At 47.3% G+C, this 18,386-nt stretch overlaps 12 non-coding genes across 12 annotated transcripts; all 12 read right to left on the bottom strand.

Annotated features, from left to right (window-relative positions):
* Positions 1-1,312: 1,312 nt before the first annotated feature.
* On the bottom strand, positions 1,313-1,384 carry TRNAP-UGG (transfer RNA proline (anticodon UGG)). Its single transcript has one exon. It is a non-coding gene; the product is annotated as a tRNA-Pro (tRNA).
* Positions 1,385-2,695: 1,311 nt separating this feature from the next.
* TRNAV-CAC (transfer RNA valine (anticodon CAC)) lies at positions 2,696-2,768 on the bottom strand. The gene has a single exon. It is a non-coding gene; the product is annotated as a tRNA-Val (tRNA).
* A 2,286-nt stretch (positions 2,769-5,054) lies between these two features.
* TRNAP-UGG (transfer RNA proline (anticodon UGG)) lies at positions 5,055-5,126 on the bottom strand. Its single transcript has one exon. It is a non-coding gene; the product is annotated as a tRNA-Pro (tRNA).
* A 1,311-nt stretch (positions 5,127-6,437) lies between these two features.
* Positions 6,438-6,510, bottom strand: TRNAV-CAC (transfer RNA valine (anticodon CAC)). Its single transcript has one exon. It is a non-coding gene; the product is annotated as a tRNA-Val (tRNA).
* Positions 6,511-8,300: 1,790 nt separating this feature from the next.
* Positions 8,301-8,373, bottom strand: TRNAV-CAC (transfer RNA valine (anticodon CAC)). Its single transcript has one exon. It is a non-coding gene; the product is annotated as a tRNA-Val (tRNA).
* Positions 8,374-8,793: 420 nt separating this feature from the next.
* TRNAP-UGG (transfer RNA proline (anticodon UGG)) lies at positions 8,794-8,865 on the bottom strand. The gene has a single exon. It is a non-coding gene; the product is annotated as a tRNA-Pro (tRNA).
* Positions 8,866-10,190: 1,325 nt separating this feature from the next.
* Positions 10,191-10,263, bottom strand: TRNAV-CAC (transfer RNA valine (anticodon CAC)). Its single transcript has one exon. It is a non-coding gene; the product is annotated as a tRNA-Val (tRNA).
* Positions 10,264-12,562: 2,299 nt separating this feature from the next.
* TRNAP-UGG (transfer RNA proline (anticodon UGG)) lies at positions 12,563-12,634 on the bottom strand. Its single transcript has one exon. It is a non-coding gene; the product is annotated as a tRNA-Pro (tRNA).
* Positions 12,635-13,945: 1,311 nt separating this feature from the next.
* Positions 13,946-14,018, bottom strand: TRNAV-CAC (transfer RNA valine (anticodon CAC)). Its single transcript has one exon. It is a non-coding gene; the product is annotated as a tRNA-Val (tRNA).
* Positions 14,019-15,808: 1,790 nt separating this feature from the next.
* On the bottom strand, positions 15,809-15,881 carry TRNAV-CAC (transfer RNA valine (anticodon CAC)). The gene has a single exon. It is a non-coding gene; the product is annotated as a tRNA-Val (tRNA).
* A 1,807-nt stretch (positions 15,882-17,688) lies between these two features.
* Positions 17,689-17,761, bottom strand: TRNAV-CAC (transfer RNA valine (anticodon CAC)). Its single transcript has one exon. It is a non-coding gene; the product is annotated as a tRNA-Val (tRNA).
* A 420-nt stretch (positions 17,762-18,181) lies between these two features.
* TRNAP-UGG (transfer RNA proline (anticodon UGG)) lies at positions 18,182-18,253 on the bottom strand. Its single transcript has one exon. It is a non-coding gene; the product is annotated as a tRNA-Pro (tRNA).
* Positions 18,254-18,386: the final 133 nt, after the last annotated feature.

Here is an 18,386-nt window from a genome sequence, read left to right as displayed (position 1 = left end):
CACTGGAAAAAGCAGCATCTCCCCTTTGGTAAAGATGACCATTGCACAGCTGCTCACTCAGAGCTCGATCGTGCTCGATCAGGCGAGATATATTTAGGTCACCAGCAAAGTCTGTTCTCTTTTCTTGCGTAGGGTGAGCATTCACAGAGCCCAGCTTCGTTGACAAGAGTGCAAAAGGTGTATACTAAAAGCTTTCTGCTTTACTTGAGCGCCATGGACGTTATTATATTTTGGCTGCTCCAAGCAATCTCTGTCCAGCCGATGCAAATTTCCAGCTCAAATTTTCCCAGCACTCAAAAAGTCCCTCCTCCCGCCAGCTCTGCTTTCAGGAAGTTCAGCAGAAGCAGTCCAACTTCTGTTCCCACTTCAGAGGAAAAGCTTTCTCGGGCCAGAGAAAGCCAGGGAATCACTGTACCGGCAAGTGCATTTCTTACAACTGGTAATCCCTCAGAACACAGAAATGAAGAAGCTGTATATGAAAATGTATTATTTCTTTGGTACACTAACCTATGTAACTAATATGGACCATTTCAGAGGACGGAGCGGACCCAACTGTGATCCCAGAGACCCAAATACCCAGCAGTAGGGAAAATAAATCCTCTCTGTGCTCTGCAACATTACATACACAAAATGCAAGCGCGTGCATTTTTTTATTGGCCCCATATACAGAATACATGTGAGGATGCTTGCCTTCCCAGTGTATTTCTCAAGCTCTTGAGAGCATATGCTATTTCCATGAGAACGCAAATAAGTTCATACTTTACATTTGTGTGTGACAAAAGGGGAAAAAAACTATTTTGTGTAAAATGCCAGCAGAGAGTGTTTCTGCCCGGTCTCAACCGGGGACCTTTCGCGTGTGAGGCGAACGTGATAACCACTACACTACAGAAACAGCTGCTTGCTCACCTTTGTAGGGACTGGGAGAACAGGTGCAAAGGGCAGTGCAAGTGGACCTGCTTAAAGACTAATCAAATGCCTTGCGCCTGAAGCTCCCACAATCCAGCCTAAAACATACGTCCTATCAAGCATGCGCACATATACAAGTATGCCAGCTGAGGGCCTATGCAGCGTACAGAGGGAAGGACATATTTCCACTTTGAGATCGGACGGCCAAAACTCACAAGCAAATCAAGGAATGTTACTGAGAGCTAACAGAGAACACAAAGTGCTTGTCGCAAGGACATGGCACGCAAAGAGGTTCAGGAAGTGAATTGTTCATCGACTACTGCTTACCGAGAAAACCAGAGAGTCTGTCCAATGAAAATAACATTGAAAAAACAAAAAAAAGGAGCTCAAGTTAACCACCTTGTTTGGGCTCGTCCGGGATTTGAACCCGGGACCTCTCGCACCCAAAGCGAGAATCATACCCCTAGACCAACGAGCCACGGTCCTTTGAGCATTTGACGGAATTGTCCTCAGCGTTTGCACCCCCCTTAGGATTCGAGGCCAAGAATGCCTATTCCTGAAGTTTGTTCCTGCCGCTGAAAGCCTTGTCGGTGTATGAGCCAAATGAATGCCCCAGTCGGCACGCTCTGACTGTCTTCACAGGTCTCCTCCTCATCCCGAAGGTTGGTGGCCCATTGACATCAGGGTGGAAGGTGCTTGCGATACACTGTTCCTTCCTTCCTTCCTTCCTTTATTCCTCTTATGCTGTTTATGTAATAAGAGGGGACGATACACAGAAGAGAGAAAGTGGCCCAACACACTAGACTAGCAGTCTTCTGATCAATCTGCAGCTGGCAAGGTGGGGGAGAGCCTTTATTTTGCACCTGCTGGGATCTGCATTGGCAGAAGCTCTGAGGGCTGGGCCTTTCCTTTTGCCTGTAAAAACAAAAAGCAGCCCTCCTCCCTCCAGCCCTGAGAGCATGGGCGTGACACTGGAAAAAGCAGCATCTCCCCTTTGGTAAAGATGACCATTGCACAGCTGCTCACTCAGAGCTCGATCGTGCTCGATCAGGCGAGATATATTTAGGTCACCAGCAAAGTCTGTTCTCTTTTCTTGCGTAGGGTGAGCATTCACAGAGCCCAGCTTCGTTGACAAGAGTGCAAAAGGTGTATACTAAAAGCTTTCTGCTTTACTTGAGCGCCATGGACGTTATTATATTTTGGCTGCTCCAAGCAATCTCTGTCCAGCCGATGCAAATTTCCAGCTCAAATTTTCCCAGCACTCAAAAAGTCCCTCCTCCCGCCAGCTCTGCTTTCAGGAAGTTCAGCAGAAGCAGTCCAACTTCTGTTCCCACTTCAGAGGAAAAGCTTTCTCGGGCCAGAGAAAGCCAGGGAATCACTGTACCGGCAAGTGCATTTCTTACAACTGGTAATCCCTCAGAACACAGAAATGAAGAAGCTGTATATGAAAATGTATTATTTCTTTGGTACACTAACCTATGTAACTAATATGGACCATTTCAGAGGACGGAGCGGACCCAACTGTGATCCCAGAGACCCAAATACCCAGCAGTAGGGAAAATAAATCCTCTCTGTGCTCTGCAACATTACATACACAAAATGCAAGCGCGTGCATTTTTTTATTGGCCCCATATACAGAATACATGTGAGGATGCTTGCCTTCCCAGTGTATTTCTCAAGCTCTTGAGAGCATATGCTATTTCCATGAGAACGCAAATAAGTTCATACTTTACATTTGTGTGTGACAAAAGGGGAAAAAAACTATTTTGTGTAAAATGCCAGCAGAGAGTGTTTCTGCCCGGTCTCGAACCAGGGACCTTTCGCGTGTGAGGCGAACGTGATAACCACTACACTACAGAAACAGCTGCTTGCTCACCTTTGTAGGGACTGGGAGAACAGGTGCAAAGGGCAGTGCAAGTGGACCTGCTTAAAGACTAATCAAATGCCTTGCGCCTGAAGCTCACACAATCCAGCCTAAAACATACGTCCTATCAAACATGCGCACATATACAAGTATGCCAGCTGAGGGCCTATGCAGCGTACAGAGGGAAGGACACATTTCCACTTTGAGATCGGACGGCCAAAACTCACAAGCAAATCAAGGAATGTTACTGAGAGCTAACAGAGAACACAAAGTGCTTGTCGCAAGGACATGGCACGCAAAGAGGTTCAGGAAGTGAATTGTTCATCGACTACTGCTTACCGAGAAAACCAGAGAGTCTGTCCAATGAAAATAACATTGAAAAAACAAAAAAAAGGAGCTCAAGTTAACCACCTTGATTGGGCTCGTCCGGGACCTCTCGCACCCAAAGCGAGAATCATACCCCTAGACCAACGAGCCACGGTCCTTTGAGCATTTGACGGAATTGTCCTCAGCGTTTGCACCCCCCTTAGGATTCGAGGCCAAGAATGCCTATTCCTGAAGTTTGTTCCTGCCGCTGAAAGCCTTGTCGGTGTATGAGCCAAATGAATGCCCCAGTCGGCACGCTCTGACTGTCTTCACAGGTCTCCTCCTCATCCCGAAGGTTGGTGGCCCATTGACATCAGGGTGGAAGGTGCTTGCGATACACTGTTCCTTCCTTCCTTCCTTCCTTCCTTTATTCCTCTTATGCTGTTTATGTAATAAGAGGGGACGATACACAGAAGAGAGAAAGTGGCCCAACACACTAGACTAGCAGTCTTCTGATCAATCTGCAGCTGGCAAGGTGGGGGAGAGCCTTTATTTTGCACCTGCTGGGATCTGCATTGGCAGAAGCTCTGAGGGCTGGGCCTTTCCTTTTGCCTGTAAAAACAAAAAGCAGCCCTCCTCCCTCCAGCCCTGAGAGCATGGGCGTGACACTGGAAAAAGCAGCATCTCCCCTTTGGTAAAGATGACCATTGCACAGCTGCTCACTCAGAGCTCGATCGTGCTCGATCAGGCGAGATATATTTAGGTCACCAGCAAAGTCTGTTCTCTTTTCTTGCGTAGGGTGAGCATTCACAGAGCCCAGCTTCGTTGACAAGAGTGCAAAAGGTGTATACTAAAAGCTTTCTGCTTTACTTGAGCGCCATGGACGTTATTATATTTTGGCTGCTCCAAGCAATCTCTGTCCAGCCGATGCAAATTTCCAGCTCAAATTTTCCCAGCACTCAAAAAGTCCCTCCTCCCGCCAGCTCTGCTTTCAGGAAGTTCAGCAGAAGCAGTCCAACTTCTGTTCCCACTTCAGAGGAAAAGCTTTCTCGGGCCAGAGAAAGCCAGGGAATCACTGTACCGGCAAGTGCATTTCTTACAACTGGTAATCCCTCAGAACACAGAAATGAAGAAGCTGTATATGAAAATGTATTATTTCTTTGGTACACTAACCTATGTAACTAATATGGACCATTTCAGAGGACGGAGCGGACCCAACTGTGATCCCAGAGACCCAAATACCCAGCAGTAGGGAAAATAAATCCTCTCTGTGCTCTGCAACATTACATACACAAAATGCAAGCGCGTGCATTTTTTTATTGGCCCCATATACAGAATACATGTGAGGATGCTTGCCTTCCCAGTGTATTTCTCAAGCTCTTGAGAGCATATGCTATTTCCATGAGAACGCAAATAAGTTCATACTTTACATTTGTGTGTGACAAAAGGGGAAAAAAACTATTTTGTGTAAAATGCCAGCAGAGAGTGTTTCTGCCCGGTCTCAACCGGGGACCTTTCGCGTGTGAGGCGAACGTGATAACCACTACACTACAGAAACAGCTGCTTGCTCACCTTTGTAGGGACTGGGAGAACAGGTGCAAAGGGCAGTGCAAGTGGACCTGCTTAAAGACTAATCAAATGCCTTGCGCCTGAAGCTCCCACAATCCAGCCTAAAACATACGTCCTATCAAGCATGCGCACATATACAAGTATGCCAGCTGAGGGCCTATGCAGCGTACAGAGGGAAGGACATATTTCCACTTTGAGATCGGACGGCCAAAACTCACAAGCAAATCAAGGAATGTTACTGAGAGCTAACAGAGAACACAAAGTGCTTGTCGCAAGGACATGGCACGCAAAGAGGTTCAGGAAGTGAATTGTTCATCGACTACTGCTTACCGAGAAAACCAGAGAGTCTGTCCAATGAAAATAACATTGAAAAAACAAAAAAAAGGAGCTCAAGTTAACCACCTTGTTTGGGCTCGTCCGGGATTTGAACCCGGGACCTCTCGCACCCAAAGCGAGAATCATACCCCTAGACCAACGAGCCACGGTCCTTTGAGCATTTGACGGAATTGTCCTCAGCGTTTGCACCCCCCTTAGGATTCGAGGCCAAGAATGCCTATTCCTGAAGTTTGTTCCTGCCGCTGAAAGCCTTGTCGGTGTATGAGCCAAATGAATGCCCCAGTCGGCACGCTCTGACTGTCTTCACAGGTCTCCTCCTCATCCCGAAGGTTGGTGGCCCATTGACATCAGGGTGGAAGGTGCTTGCGATACACTGTTCCTTCCTTCCTTCCTTCCTTTATTCCTCTTATGCTGTTTATGTAATAAGAGGGGACGATACACAGAAGAGAGAAAGTGGCCCAACACACTAGACTAGCAGTCTTCTGATCAATCTGCAGCTGGCAAGGTGGGGGAGAGCCTTTATTTTGCACCTGCTGGGATCTGCATTGGCAGAAGCTCTGAGGGCTGGGCCTTTCCTTTTGCCTGTAAAAACAAAAAGCAGCCCTCCTCCCTCCAGCCCTGAGAGCATGGGCGTGACACTGGAAAAAGCAGCATCTCCCCTTTGGTAAAGATGACCATTGCACAGCTGCTCACTCAGAGCTCGATCGTGCTCGATCAGGCGAGATATATTTAGGTCACCAGCAAAGTCTGTTCTCTTTTCTTGCGTAGGGTGAGCATTCACAGAGCCCAGCTTCGTTGACAAGAGTGCAAAAGGTGTATACTAAAAGCTTTCTGCTTTACTTGAGCGCCATGGACGTTATTATATTTTGGCTGCTCCAAGCAATCTCTGTCCAGCCGATGCAAATTTCCAGCTCAAATTTTCCCAGCACTCAAAAAGTCCCTCCTCCCGCCAGCTCTGCTTTCAGGAAGTTCAGCAGAAGCAGTCCAACTTCTGTTCCCACTTCAGAGGAAAAGCTTTCTCGGGCCAGAGAAAGCCAGGGAATCACTGTACCGGCAAGTGCATTTCTTACAACTGGTAATCCCTCAGAACACAGAAATGAAGAAGCTGTATATGAAAATGTATTATTTCTTTGGTACACTAACCTATGTAACTAATATGGACCATTTCAGAGGACGGAGCGGACCCAACTGTGATCCCAGAGACCCAAATACCCAGCAGTAGGGAAAATAAATCCTCTCTGTGCTCTGCAACATTACATACACAAAATGCAAGCGCGTGCATTTTTTTATTGGCCCCATATACAGAATACATGTGAGGATGCTTGCCTTCCCAGTGTATTTCTCAAGCTCTTGAGAGCATATGCTATTTCCATGAGAACGCAAATAAGTTCATACTTTACATTTGTGTGTGACAAAAGGGGAAAAAAACTATTTTGTGTAAAATGCCAGCAGAGAGTGTTTCTGCCCGGTCTCGAACCAGGGACCTTTCGCGTGTGAGGCGAACGTGATAACCACTACACTACAGAAACAGCTGCTTGCTCACCTTTGTAGGGACTGGGAGAACAGGTGCAAAGGGCAGTGCAAGTGGACCTGCTTAAAGACTAATCAAATGCCTTGCGCCTGAAGCTCACACAATCCAGCCTAAAACATACGTCCTATCAAACATGCGCACATATACAAGTATGCCAGCTGAGGGCCTATGCAGCGTACAGAGGGAAGGACACATTTCCACTTTGAGATCGGACGGCCAAAACTCACAAGCAAATCAAGGAATGTTACTGAGAGCTAACAGAGAACACAAAGTGCTTGTCGCAAGGACATGGCACGCAAAGAGGTTCAGGAAGTGAATTGTTCATCGACTACTGCTTACCGAGAAAACCAGAGAGTCTGTCCAATGAAAATAACATTGAAAAAACAAAAAAAAGGAGCTCAAGTTAACCACCTTGATTGGGCTCGTCCGGGACCTCTCGCACCCAAAGCGAGAATCATACCCCTAGACCAACGAGCCACGGTCCTTTGAGCATTTGACGGAATTGTCCTCAGCGTTTGCACCCCCCTTAGGATTCGAGGCCAAGAATGCCTATTCCTGAAGTTTGTTCCTGCCGCTGAAAGCCTTGTCGGTGTATGAGCCAAATGAATGCCCCAGTCGGCACGCTCTGACTGTCTTCACAGGTCTCCTCCTCATCCCGAAGGTTGGTGGCCCATTGACATCAGGGTGGAAGGTGCTTGCGATACACTGTTCCTTCCTTCCTTCCTTCCTTTATTCCTCTTATGCTGTTTATGTAATAAGAGGGGACGATACACAGAAGAGAGAAAGTGGCCCAACACACTAGACTAGCAGTCTTCTGATCAATCTGCAGCTGGCAAGGTGGGGGAGAGCCTTTATTTTGCACCTGCTGGGATCTGCATTGGCAGAAGCTCTGAGGGCTGGGCCTTTCCTTTTGCCTGTAAAAACAAAAAGCAGCCCTCCTCCCTCCAGCCCTGAGAGCATGGGCGTGACACTGGAAAAAGCAGCATCTCCCCTTTGGTAAAGATGACCATTGCACAGCTGCTCACTCAGAGCTCGATCGTGCTCGATCAGGCGAGATATATTTAGGTCACCAGCAAAGTCTGTTCTCTTTTCTTGCGTAGGGTGAGCATTCACAGAGCCCAGCTTCGTTGACAAGAGTGCAAAAGGTGTATACTAAAAGCTTTCTGCTTTACTTGAGCGCCATGGCCGTTATTATATTTTGGCTGCTCCAAGCAATCTCTGTCCAGCCGATGCAAATTTCCAGCTCAAATTTTCCCAGCACTCAAAAAGTCCCTCCTCCCGCCAGCTCTGCTTTCAGGAAGTTCAGCAGAAGCAGTCCAACTTCTGTTCCCACTTCAGAGGAAAAGCTTTCTCGGGCCAGAGAAAGCCAGGGAATCACTGTACCGGCAAGTGCATTTCTTACAACTGGTAATCCCTCAGAACACAGAAATGAAGAAGCTGTATATGAAAATGTATTATTTCTTTGGTACACTAACCTATGTAACTAATATGGACCATTTCAGAGGACGGAGCGGACCCAACTGTGATCCCAGAGACCCAAATACCCAGCAGTAGGGAAAATAAATCCTCTCTGTGCTCTGCAACATTACATACACAAAATGCAAGCGCGTGCATTTTTTTATTGGCCCCATATACAGAATACATGTGAGGATGCTTGCCTTCCCAGTGTATTTCTCAAGCTCTTGAGAGCATATGCTATTTCCATGAGAACGCAAATAAGTTCATACTTTACATTTGTGTGTGACAAAAGGGGAAAAAAACTATTTTGTGTAAAATGCCAGCAGAGAGTGTTTCTGCCCGGTCTCGAACCGGGGACCTTTCGCGTGTGAGGCGAACGTGATAACCACTACACTACAGAAACAGCTGCTTGCTCACCTTTGTAGGGACTGGGAGAACAGGTGCAAAGGGCAGTGCAAGTGGACCTGCTTAAAGACTAATCAAATGCCTTGCGCCTGAAGCTCACACAATCCAGCCTAAAACATACGTCCTATCAAGCATGCGCACATATACAAGTATGCCAGCTGAGGGCCTATGCAGCGTACAGAGGGAAGGACATATTTCCACTTTGAGATCGGACGGCCAAAACTCACAAGCAAATCAAGGAATGTTACTGAGAGCTAACAGAGAACACAAAGTGCTTGTCGCAAGGACATGGCACGCAAAGAGGTTCAGGAAGTGAATTGTTCATCGACTACTGCTTACCGAGAAAACCAGAGAGTCTGTCCAATGAAAATAACATTGAAAAAACAAAAAAAAGGAGCTCAAGTTAACCACCTTGATTGGGCTCGTCCGGGATTTGAACCCGGGATCTCTCGCACCCAAAGCGAGAATCATACCCCTAGACCAACGAGCCACGGTCCTTTGAGCATTTGACGGAATTGTCCTCAGCGTTTGCACCCCCCTTAGGATTCGAGGCCAAGAATGCCTATTCCTGAAGTTTGTTCCTGCCGCTGAAAGCCTTGTCGGTGTATGAGCCAAATGAATGCCCCAGTCGGCACGCTCTGACTGTCTTCACAGGTCTCCTCCTCATCCCGAAGGTTGGTGGCCCATTGACATCAGGGTGGAAGGTGCTTGCGATACACTGTTCCTTCCTTCCTTCCTTCCTTCCTTTATTCCTCTTATGCTGTTTATGTAATAAGAGGGGACGATACACAGAAGAGAGAAAGTGGCCCAACACACTAGACTAGCAGTCTTCTGATCAATCTGCAGCTGGCAAGGTGGGGGAGAGCCTTTATTTTGCACCTGCTGGGATCTGCATTGGCAGAAGCTCTGAGGGCTGGGCCTTTCCTTTTGCCTGTAAAAACAAAAAGCAGCCCTCCTCCCTCCAGCCCTGAGAGCATGGGCGTGACACTGGAAAAAGCAGCATCTCCCCTTTGGTAAAGATGACCATTGCACAGCTGCTCACTTAGAGCTCGATCGTGCTCGATCAGGCTCGATCAGGCGAGATATATTTAGGTCACCAGCAAAGTCTGTTCTCTTTTCTTGCGTAGGGTGAGCATTCACAGAGCCCAGCTTCGTTGACAAGAGTGCAAAAGGTGTATACTAAAAGCTTTCTGCTTTACTTGAGCGCCATGGCCGTTATTATATTTTGGCTGCTCCAAGCAATCTCTGTCCAGCCGATGCAAATTTCCAGCTCAAATTTTCCCAGCACTCAAAAAGTCCCTCCTCCCGCCAGCTCTGCTTTCAGGAAGTTCAGCAGAAGCAGTCCAACTTCTGTTCCCACTTCAGAGGAAAAGCTTTCTCGGGCCAGAGAAAGCCAGGGAATCACTGTACCGGCAAGTGCATTTCTTACAACTGGTAATCCCTCAGAACACAGAAATGAAGAAGCTGTATATGAAAATGTATTATTTCTTTGGTACACTAACCTATGTAACTAATATGGACCATTTCAGAGGACGGAGCGGACCCAACTGTGATCCCAGAGACCCAAATACCCAGCAGTAGGGAAAATAAATCCTCTCTGTGCTCTGCAACATTACATACACAAAATGCAAGCGCGTGCATTTTTTTATTGGCCCCATATACAGAATACATGTGAGGATGCTTGCCTTCCCAGTGTATTTCTCAAGCTCTTGAGAGCATATGCTATTTCCATGGGAACGCAAATAAGTTCATACTTTACATTTGTGTGTGACAAAAGGGGAAAAAAACTATTTTGTGTAAAATGCCAGCAGAGAGTGTTTCTGCCCGGTCTCGAACCGGGGACCTTTCGCGTGTGAGGCGAATGTGATAACCACTACACTACAGAAACAGCTGCTTGCTCACCTTTGTAGGGACTGGGAGAACAGGTGCAAAGGGCAGTGCAAGTGGACCTGCTTAAAGACTAATCAAATGCCTTGCGCCTGAAGCTCACACAATCCAGCCTAAAACATACGTCCTATCAAGCATGCGCACATATACAAGTATGCCAGCTGAGGGCCTATGCAGCGTACAGAGGGAAGGACATATTTCCACTTTGAGATCGGACGGCCAAAACTCACAAGCAAATCAAGGAATGTTACTGAGAGCTAACAGAGAACACAAAGTGCTTGTCGCAAGGACATGGCACGCAAAGAGGTTCAGGAAGTGAATTGTTCATCGACTACTGCTTACCGAGAAAACCAGAGAGTCTGTCCAATGAAAATAACATTGAAAAAACAAAAAAAAGGAGCTCAAGTTAACCACCTTGTTTGGGCTCGTCCGGAATTTGAACCCGGGACCTCTCGCACCCAAAGCGAGAATCATACCCCTAGACCAACGAGCCACGGTCCTTTGAGCATTTGACGGAATTGTCCTCAGCGTTTGCACCCCCCTTAGGATTCGAGGCCAAGAATGCCTATTCCTGAAGTTTGTTCCTGCCGCTGAAAGCCTTGTCGGTGTATGAGCCAAATGAATGCCCCAGTCGGCACGCTCTGACTGTCTTCACAGGTCTCCTCCTCATCCCGAAGGTTGGTGGCCCATTGACATCAGGGTGGAAGGTGCTTGCGATACACTGTTCCTTCCTTCCTTCCTTCCTTCCTTTATTCCTCTTATGCTGTTTATGTAATAAGAGGGGACGATACACAGAAGAGAGAAAGTGGCCCAACACACTAGACTAGCAGTCTTCTGATCAATCTGCAGCTGGCAAGGTGGGGGAGAGCCTTTATTTTGCACCTGCTGGGATCTGCATTGGCAGAAGCTCTGAGGGCTGGGCCTTTCCTTTTGCCTGTAAAAACAAAAAGCAGCCCTCCTCCCTCCAGCCCTGAGAGCATGGGCGTGACACTGGAAAAAGCAGCATCTCCCCTTTGGTAAAGATGACCATTGCACAGCTGCTCACTCAGAGCTCGATCGTGCTCGATCAGGCGAGATATATTTAGGTCACCAGCAAAGTCTGTTCTCTTTTCTTGCGTAGGGTGAGCATTCACAGAGCCCAGCTTCGTTGACAAGAGTGCAAAAGGTGTATACTAAAAGCTTTCTGCTTTACTTGAGCGCCATGGACGTTATTATATTTTGGCTGCTCCAAGCAATCTCTGTCCAGCCGATGCAAATTTCCAGCTCAAATTTTCCCAGCACTCAAAAAGTCCCTCCTCCCGCCAGCTCTGCTTTCAGGAAGTTCAGCAGAAGCAGTCCAACTTCTGTTCCCACTTCAGAGGAAAAGCTTTCTCGGGCCAGAGAAAGCCAGGGAATCACTGTACCGGCAAGTGCATTTCTTACAACTGGTAATCCCTCAGAACACAGAAATGAAGAAGCTGTATATGAAAATGTATTATTTCTTTGGTACACTAACCTATGTAACTAATATGGACCATTTCAGAGGACGGAGCGGACCCAACTGTGATCCCAGAGACCCAAATACCCAGCAGTAGGGAAAATAAATCCTCTCTGTGCTCTGCAACATTACATACACAAAATGCAAGCGCGTGCATTTTTTTATTGGCCCCATATACAGAATACATGTGAGGATGCTTGCCTTCCCAGTGTATTTCTCAAGCTCTTGAGAGCATATGCTATTTCCATGAGAACGCAAATAAGTTCATACTTTACATTTGTGTGTGACAAAAGGGGAAAAAAACTATTTTGTGTAAAATGCCAGCAGAGAGTGTTTCTGCCCGGTCTCAACCGGGGACCTTTCGCGTGTGAGGCGAACGTGATAACCACTACACTACAGAAACAGCTGCTTGCTCACCTTTGTAGGGACTGGGAGAACAGGTGCAAAGGGCAGTGCAAGTGGACCTGCTTAAAGACTAATCAAATGCCTTGCGCCTGAAGCTCCCACAATCCAGCCTAAAACATACGTCCTATCAAGCATGCGCACATATACAAGTATGCCAGCTGAGGGCCTATGCAGCGTACAGAGGGAAGGACATATTTCCACTTTGAGATCGGACGGCCAAAACTCACAAGCAAATCAAGGAATGTTACTGAGAGCTAACAGAGAACACAAAGTGCTTGTCGCAAGGACATGGCACGCAAAGAGGTTCAGGAAGTGAATTGTTCATCGACTACTGCTTACCGAGAAAACCAGAGAGTCTGTCCAATGAAAATAACATTGAAAAAACAAAAAAAAGGAGCTCAAGTTAACCACCTTGTTTGGGCTCGTCCGGGATTTGAACCCGGGACCTCTCGCACCCAAAGCGAGAATCATACCCCTAGACCAACGAGCCACGGTCCTTTGAGCATTTGACGGAATTGTCCTCAGCGTTTGCACCCCCCTTAGGATTCGAGGCCAAGAATGCCTATTCCTGAAGTTTGTTCCTGCCGCTGAAAGCCTTGTCGGTGTATGAGCCAAATGAATGCCCCAGTCGGCACGCTCTGACTGTCTTCACAGGTCTCCTCCTCATCCCGAAGGTTGGTGGCCCATTGACATCAGGGTGGAAGGTGCTTGCGATACACTGTTCCTTCCTTCCTTCCTTCCTTTATTCCTCTTATGCTGTTTATGTAATAAGAGGGGACGATACACAGAAGAGAGAAAGTGGCCCAACACACTAGACTAGCAGTCTTCTGATCAATCTGCAGCTGGCAAGGTGGGGGAGAGCCTTTATTTTGCACCTGCTGGGATCTGCATTGGCAGAAGCTCTGAGGGCTGGGCCTTTCCTTTTGCCTGTAAAAACAAAAAGCAGCCCTCCTCCCTCCAGCCCTGAGAGCATGGGCGTGACACTGGAAAAAGCAGCATCTCCCCTTTGGTAAAGATGACCATTGCACAGCTGCTCACTCAGAGCTCGATCGTGCTCGATCAGGCGAGATATATTTAGGTCACCAGCAAAGTCTGTTCTCTTTTCTTGCGTAGGGTGAGCATTCACAGAGCCCAGCTTCGTTGACAAGAGTGCAAAAGGTGTATACTAAAAGCTTTCTGCTTTACTTGAGCGCCATGGACGTTATTATATTTTGGCTGCTCCAAGCAATCTCTGTCCAGCCGATGCAAATTTCCAGCTCAAATTTTCCCAGCACTCAAAAAGTCCCTCCTCCCGCCAGCTCTGCTTTCAGGAAGTTCAGCAGAAGCAGTCCAACTTCTGTTCCCACTTCAGAGGAAAAGCTTTCTCGGGCCAGAGAAAGCCAGGGAATCACTGTACCGGCAAGTGCATTTCTTACAACTGGTAATCCCTCAGAACACAGAAATGAAGAAGCTGTATATGAAAATGTATTATTTCTTTGGTACACTAACCTATGTAACTAATATGGACCATTTCAGAGGACGGAGCGGACCCAACTGTGATCCCAGAGACCCAAATACCCAGCAGTAGGGAAAATAAATCCTCTCTGTGCTCTGCAACATTACATACACAAAATGCAAGCGCGTGCATTTTTTTATTGGCCCCATATACAGAATACATGTGAGGATGCTTGCCTTCCCAGTGTATTTCTCAAGCTCTTGAGAGCATATGCTATTTCCATGAGAACGCAAATAAGTTCATACTTTACATTTGTGTGTGACAAAAGGGGAAAAAAACTATTTTGTGTAAAATGCCAGCAGAGAGTGTTTCTGCCCGGTCTCGAACCGGGGACCTTTCGCGTGTGAGGCGAACGTGATAACCACTACACTACAGAAACAGCTGCTTGCTCACCTTTGTAGGGACTGGGAGAACAGGTGCAAAGGGCAGTGCAAGTGGACCTGCTTAAAGACTAATCAAATGCCTTGCGCCTGAAGCTCACACAATCCAGCCTAAAACATACGTCCTATCAAACATGCGCACATATACAAGTATGCCAGCTGAGGGCCTATGCAGCGTACAGAGGGAAGGACACATTTCCACTTTGAGATCGGACGGCCAAAACTCACAAGCAAATCAAGGAATGTTACTGAGAGCTAACAGAGAACACAAAGTGCTTGTCGCAAGGACATGGCACGCAAAGAGGTTCAGGAAGTGAATTGTTCATCGACTACTGCTTACCGAGAAAACCAGAGAGTCTGTCCAATGAAAATAACATTGAAAAAACAAAAAAAAGGAGCTCAAGTTAACCACCTTGATTGGGCTCGTCCGGGACCTCTCGCACCCAAAGCGAGAATCATACCCCTAGACCAACGAGCCACGGTCCTTTGAGCATTTGACGGAATTGTCCTCAGCGTTTGCACCCCCCTTAGGATTCGAGGCCAAGAATGCCTATTCCTGAAGTTTGTTCCTGCCGCTGAAAGCCTTGTCGGTGTATGAGCCAAATGAATGCCCCAGTCGGCACGCTCTGACTGTCTTCACAGGTCTCCTCCTCATCCCGAAGGTTGGTGGCCCATTGACATCAGGGTGGAAGGTGCTTGCGATACACTGTTCCTTCCTTCCTTCCTTCCTTTATTCCTCTTATGCTGTTTATGTAATAAGAGGGGACGATACACAGAAGAGAGAAAGTGGCCCAACACACTAGACTAGCAGTCTTCTGATCAATCTGCAGCTGGCAAGGTGGGGGAGAGCCTTTATTTTGCACCTGCTGGGATCTGCATTGGCAGAAGCTCTGAGGGCTGGGCCTTTCCTTTTGCCTGTAAAAACAAAAAGCAGCCCTCCTCCCTCCAGCCCTGAGAGCATGGGCGTGACACTGGAAAAAGCAGCATCTCCCCTTTGGTAAAGATGACCATTGCACAGCTGCTCACTCAGAGCTCGATCGTGCTCGATCAGGCGAGATATATTTAGGTCACCAGCAAAGTCTGTTCTCTTTTCTTGCGTAGGGTGAGCATTCACAGAGCCCAGCTTCGTTGACAAGAGTGCAAAAGGTGTATACTAAAAGCTTTCTGCTTTACTTGAGCGCCATGGCCGTTATTATATTTTGGCTGCTCCAAGCAATCTCTGTCCAGCCGATGCAAATTTCCAGCTCAAATTTTCCCAGCACTCAAAAAGTCCCTCCTCCCGCCAGCTCTGCTTTCAGGAAGTTCAGCAGAAGCAGTCCAACTTCTGTTCCCACTTCAGAGGAAAAGCTTTCTCGGGCCAGAGAAAGCCAGGGAATCACTGTACCGGCAAGTGCATTTCTTACAACTGGTAATCCCTCAGAACACAGAAATGAAGAAGCTGTATATGAAAATGTATTATTTCTTTGGTACACTAACCTATGTAACTAATATGGACCATTTCAGAGGACGGAGCGGACCCAACTGTGATCCCAGAGACCCAAATACCCAGCAGTAGGGAAAATAAATCCTCTCTGTGCTCTGCAACATTACATACACAAAATGCAAGCGCGTGCATTTTTTTATTGGCCCCATATACAGAATACATGTGAGGATGCTTGCCTTCCCAGTGTATTTCTCAAGCTCTTGAGAGCATATGCTATTTCCATGAGAACGCAAATAAGTTCATACTTTACATTTGTGTGTGACAAAAGGGGAAAAAAACTATTTTGTGTAAAATGCCAGCAGAGAGTGTTTCTGCCCGGTCTCGAACCGGGGACCTTTCGCGTGTGAGGCGAATGTGATAACCACTACACTACAGAAACAGCTGCTTGCTCACCTTTGTAGGGACTGGGAGAACAGGTGCAAAGGGCAGTGCAAGTGGACCTGCTTAAAGACTAATCAAATGCCTTGCGCCTGAAGCTCACACAATCCAGCCTAAAACATACGTCCTATCAAGCATGCGCACATATACAAGTATGCCAGCTGAGGGCCTATGCAGCGTACAGAGGGAAGGACATATTTCCACTTTGAGATCGGACGGCCAAAACTCACAAGCAAATCAAGGAATGTTACTGAGAGCTAACAGAGAACACAAAGTGCTTGTCGCAAGGACATGGCACGCAAAGAGGTTCAGGAAGTGAATTGTTCATCGACTACTGCTTACCGAGAAAACCAGAGAGTCTGTCCAATGAAAATAACATTGAAAAAACAAAAAAAAGGAGCTCAAGTTAACCACCTTGTTTGGGCTCGTCCGGAATTTGAACCCGGGACCTCTCGCACCCAAAGCGAGAATCATACCCCTAGACCAACGAGCCACGGTCCTTTGAGCATTTGACGGAATTGTCCTCAGCGTTTGCACCCCCCTTAGGATTCGAGGCCAAGAATGCCTATTCCTGAAGTTTGTTCCTGCCGCTGAAAGCCTTGTCGGTGTATGAGCCAAATGAATGCCCCAGTCGGCACGCTCTGACTGTCTTCACAGGTCTCCTCCTCATCCCGAAGGTTGGTGGCCCATTGACATCAGGGTGGAAGGTGCTTGCGATACACTGTTCCTTCCTTCCTTCCTTCCTTCCTTTATTCCTCTTATGCTGTTTATGTAATAAGAGGGGACGATACACAGAAGAGAGAAAGTGGCCCAACACACTAGACTAGCAGTCTTCTGATCAATCTGCAGCTGGCAAGGTGGGGGAGAGCCTTTATTTTGCACCTGCTGGGATCTGCATTGGCAGAAGCTCTGAGGGCTGGGCCTTTCCTTTTGCCTGTAAAAACAAAAAGCAGCCCTCCTCCCTCCAGCCCTGAGAGCATGGGCGTGACACTGGAAAAAGCAGCATCTCCCCTTTGGTAAAGATGACCATTGCACAGCTGCTCACTCAGAGCTCGATCGTGCTCGATCAGGCGAGATATATTTAGGTCACCAGCAAAGTCTGTTCTCTTTTCTTGCGTAGGGTGAGCATTCACAGAGCCCAGCTTCGTTGACAAGAGTGCAAAAGGTGTATACTAAAAGCTTTCTGCTTTACTTGAGCGCCATGGACGTTATTATATTTTGGCTGCTCCAAGCAATCTCTGTCCAGCCGATGCAAATTTCCAGCTCAAATTTTCCCAGCACTCAAAAAGTCCCTCCTCCCGCCAGCTCTGCTTTCAGGAAGTTCAGCAGAAGCAGTCCAACTTCTGTTCCCACTTCAGAGGAAAAGCTTTCTCGGGCCAGAGAAAGCCAGGGAATCACTGTACCGGCAAGTGCATTTCTTACAACTGGTAATCCCTCAGAACACAGAAATGAAGAAGCTGTATATGAAAATGTATTATTTCTTTGGTACACTAACCTATGTAACTAATATGGACCATTTCAGAGGACGGAGCGGACCCAACTGTGATCCCAGAGACCCAAATACCCAGCAGTAGGGAAAATAAATCCTCTCTGTGCTCTGCAACATTACATACACAAAATGCAAGCGCGTGCATTTTTTTATTGGCCCCATATACAGAATACATGTGAGGATGCTTGCCTTCCCAGTGTATTTCTCAAGCTCTTGAGAGCATATGCTATTTCCATGAGAACGCAAATAAGTTCATACTTTACATTTGTGTGTGACAAAAGGGGAAAAAAACTATTTTGTGTAAAATGCCAGCAGAGAGTGTTTCTGCCCGGTCTCGAACCGGGGACCTTTCGCGTGTGAGGCGAACGTGATAACCACTACACTACAGAAACAGCTGCTTGCTCACCTTTGTAGGGACTGGGAGAACAGGTGCAAAGGGCAGTGCAAGTGGACCTGCTTAAAGACTAATCAAATGCCTTGCGCCTGAAGCTCCCACAATCCAGCCTAAAACATACGTCCTATCAAGCATGCGCACATATACAAGTATGCCAGCTGAGGGCCTATGCAGCGTACAGAGGGAAGGACATATTTCCACTTTGAGATCGGACGGCCAAAACTCACAAGCAAATCAAGGAATGTTACTGAGAGCTAACAGAGAACACAAAGTGCTTGTCGCAAGGACATGGCACGCAAAGAGGTTCAGGAAGTGAATTGTTCATCGACTACTGCTTACCGAGAAAACCAGAGAGTCTGTCCAATGAAAATAACATTGAAAAAACAAAAAAAAGGAGCTCAAGTTAACCACCTTGTTTGGGCTCGTCCGGGATTTGAACCCGGGACCTCTCGCACCCAAAGCGAGAATCATACCCCTAGACCAACGAGCCACGGTCCTTTGAGCATTTGACGGAATTGTCCTCAGCGTTTGCACCCCCCTTAGGATTCGAGGCCAAGAATGCCTATTCCTGAAGTTTGTTCCTGCCGCTGAAAGCCTTGTCGGTGTATGAGCCAAATGAATGC

The sequence above is a fragment of the Ambystoma mexicanum genome, chromosome 2q (assembly GCF_040938575.1).
Source record: "Ambystoma mexicanum isolate Mex_15411 chromosome 2q, UKY_AmexF1_1, whole genome shotgun sequence".
In the NCBI taxonomy this organism is placed as follows: domain Eukaryota; kingdom Metazoa; phylum Chordata; class Amphibia; order Caudata; family Ambystomatidae; genus Ambystoma; species Ambystoma mexicanum.
This window is presented reverse-complemented; position numbering and strand designations above follow the sequence as displayed.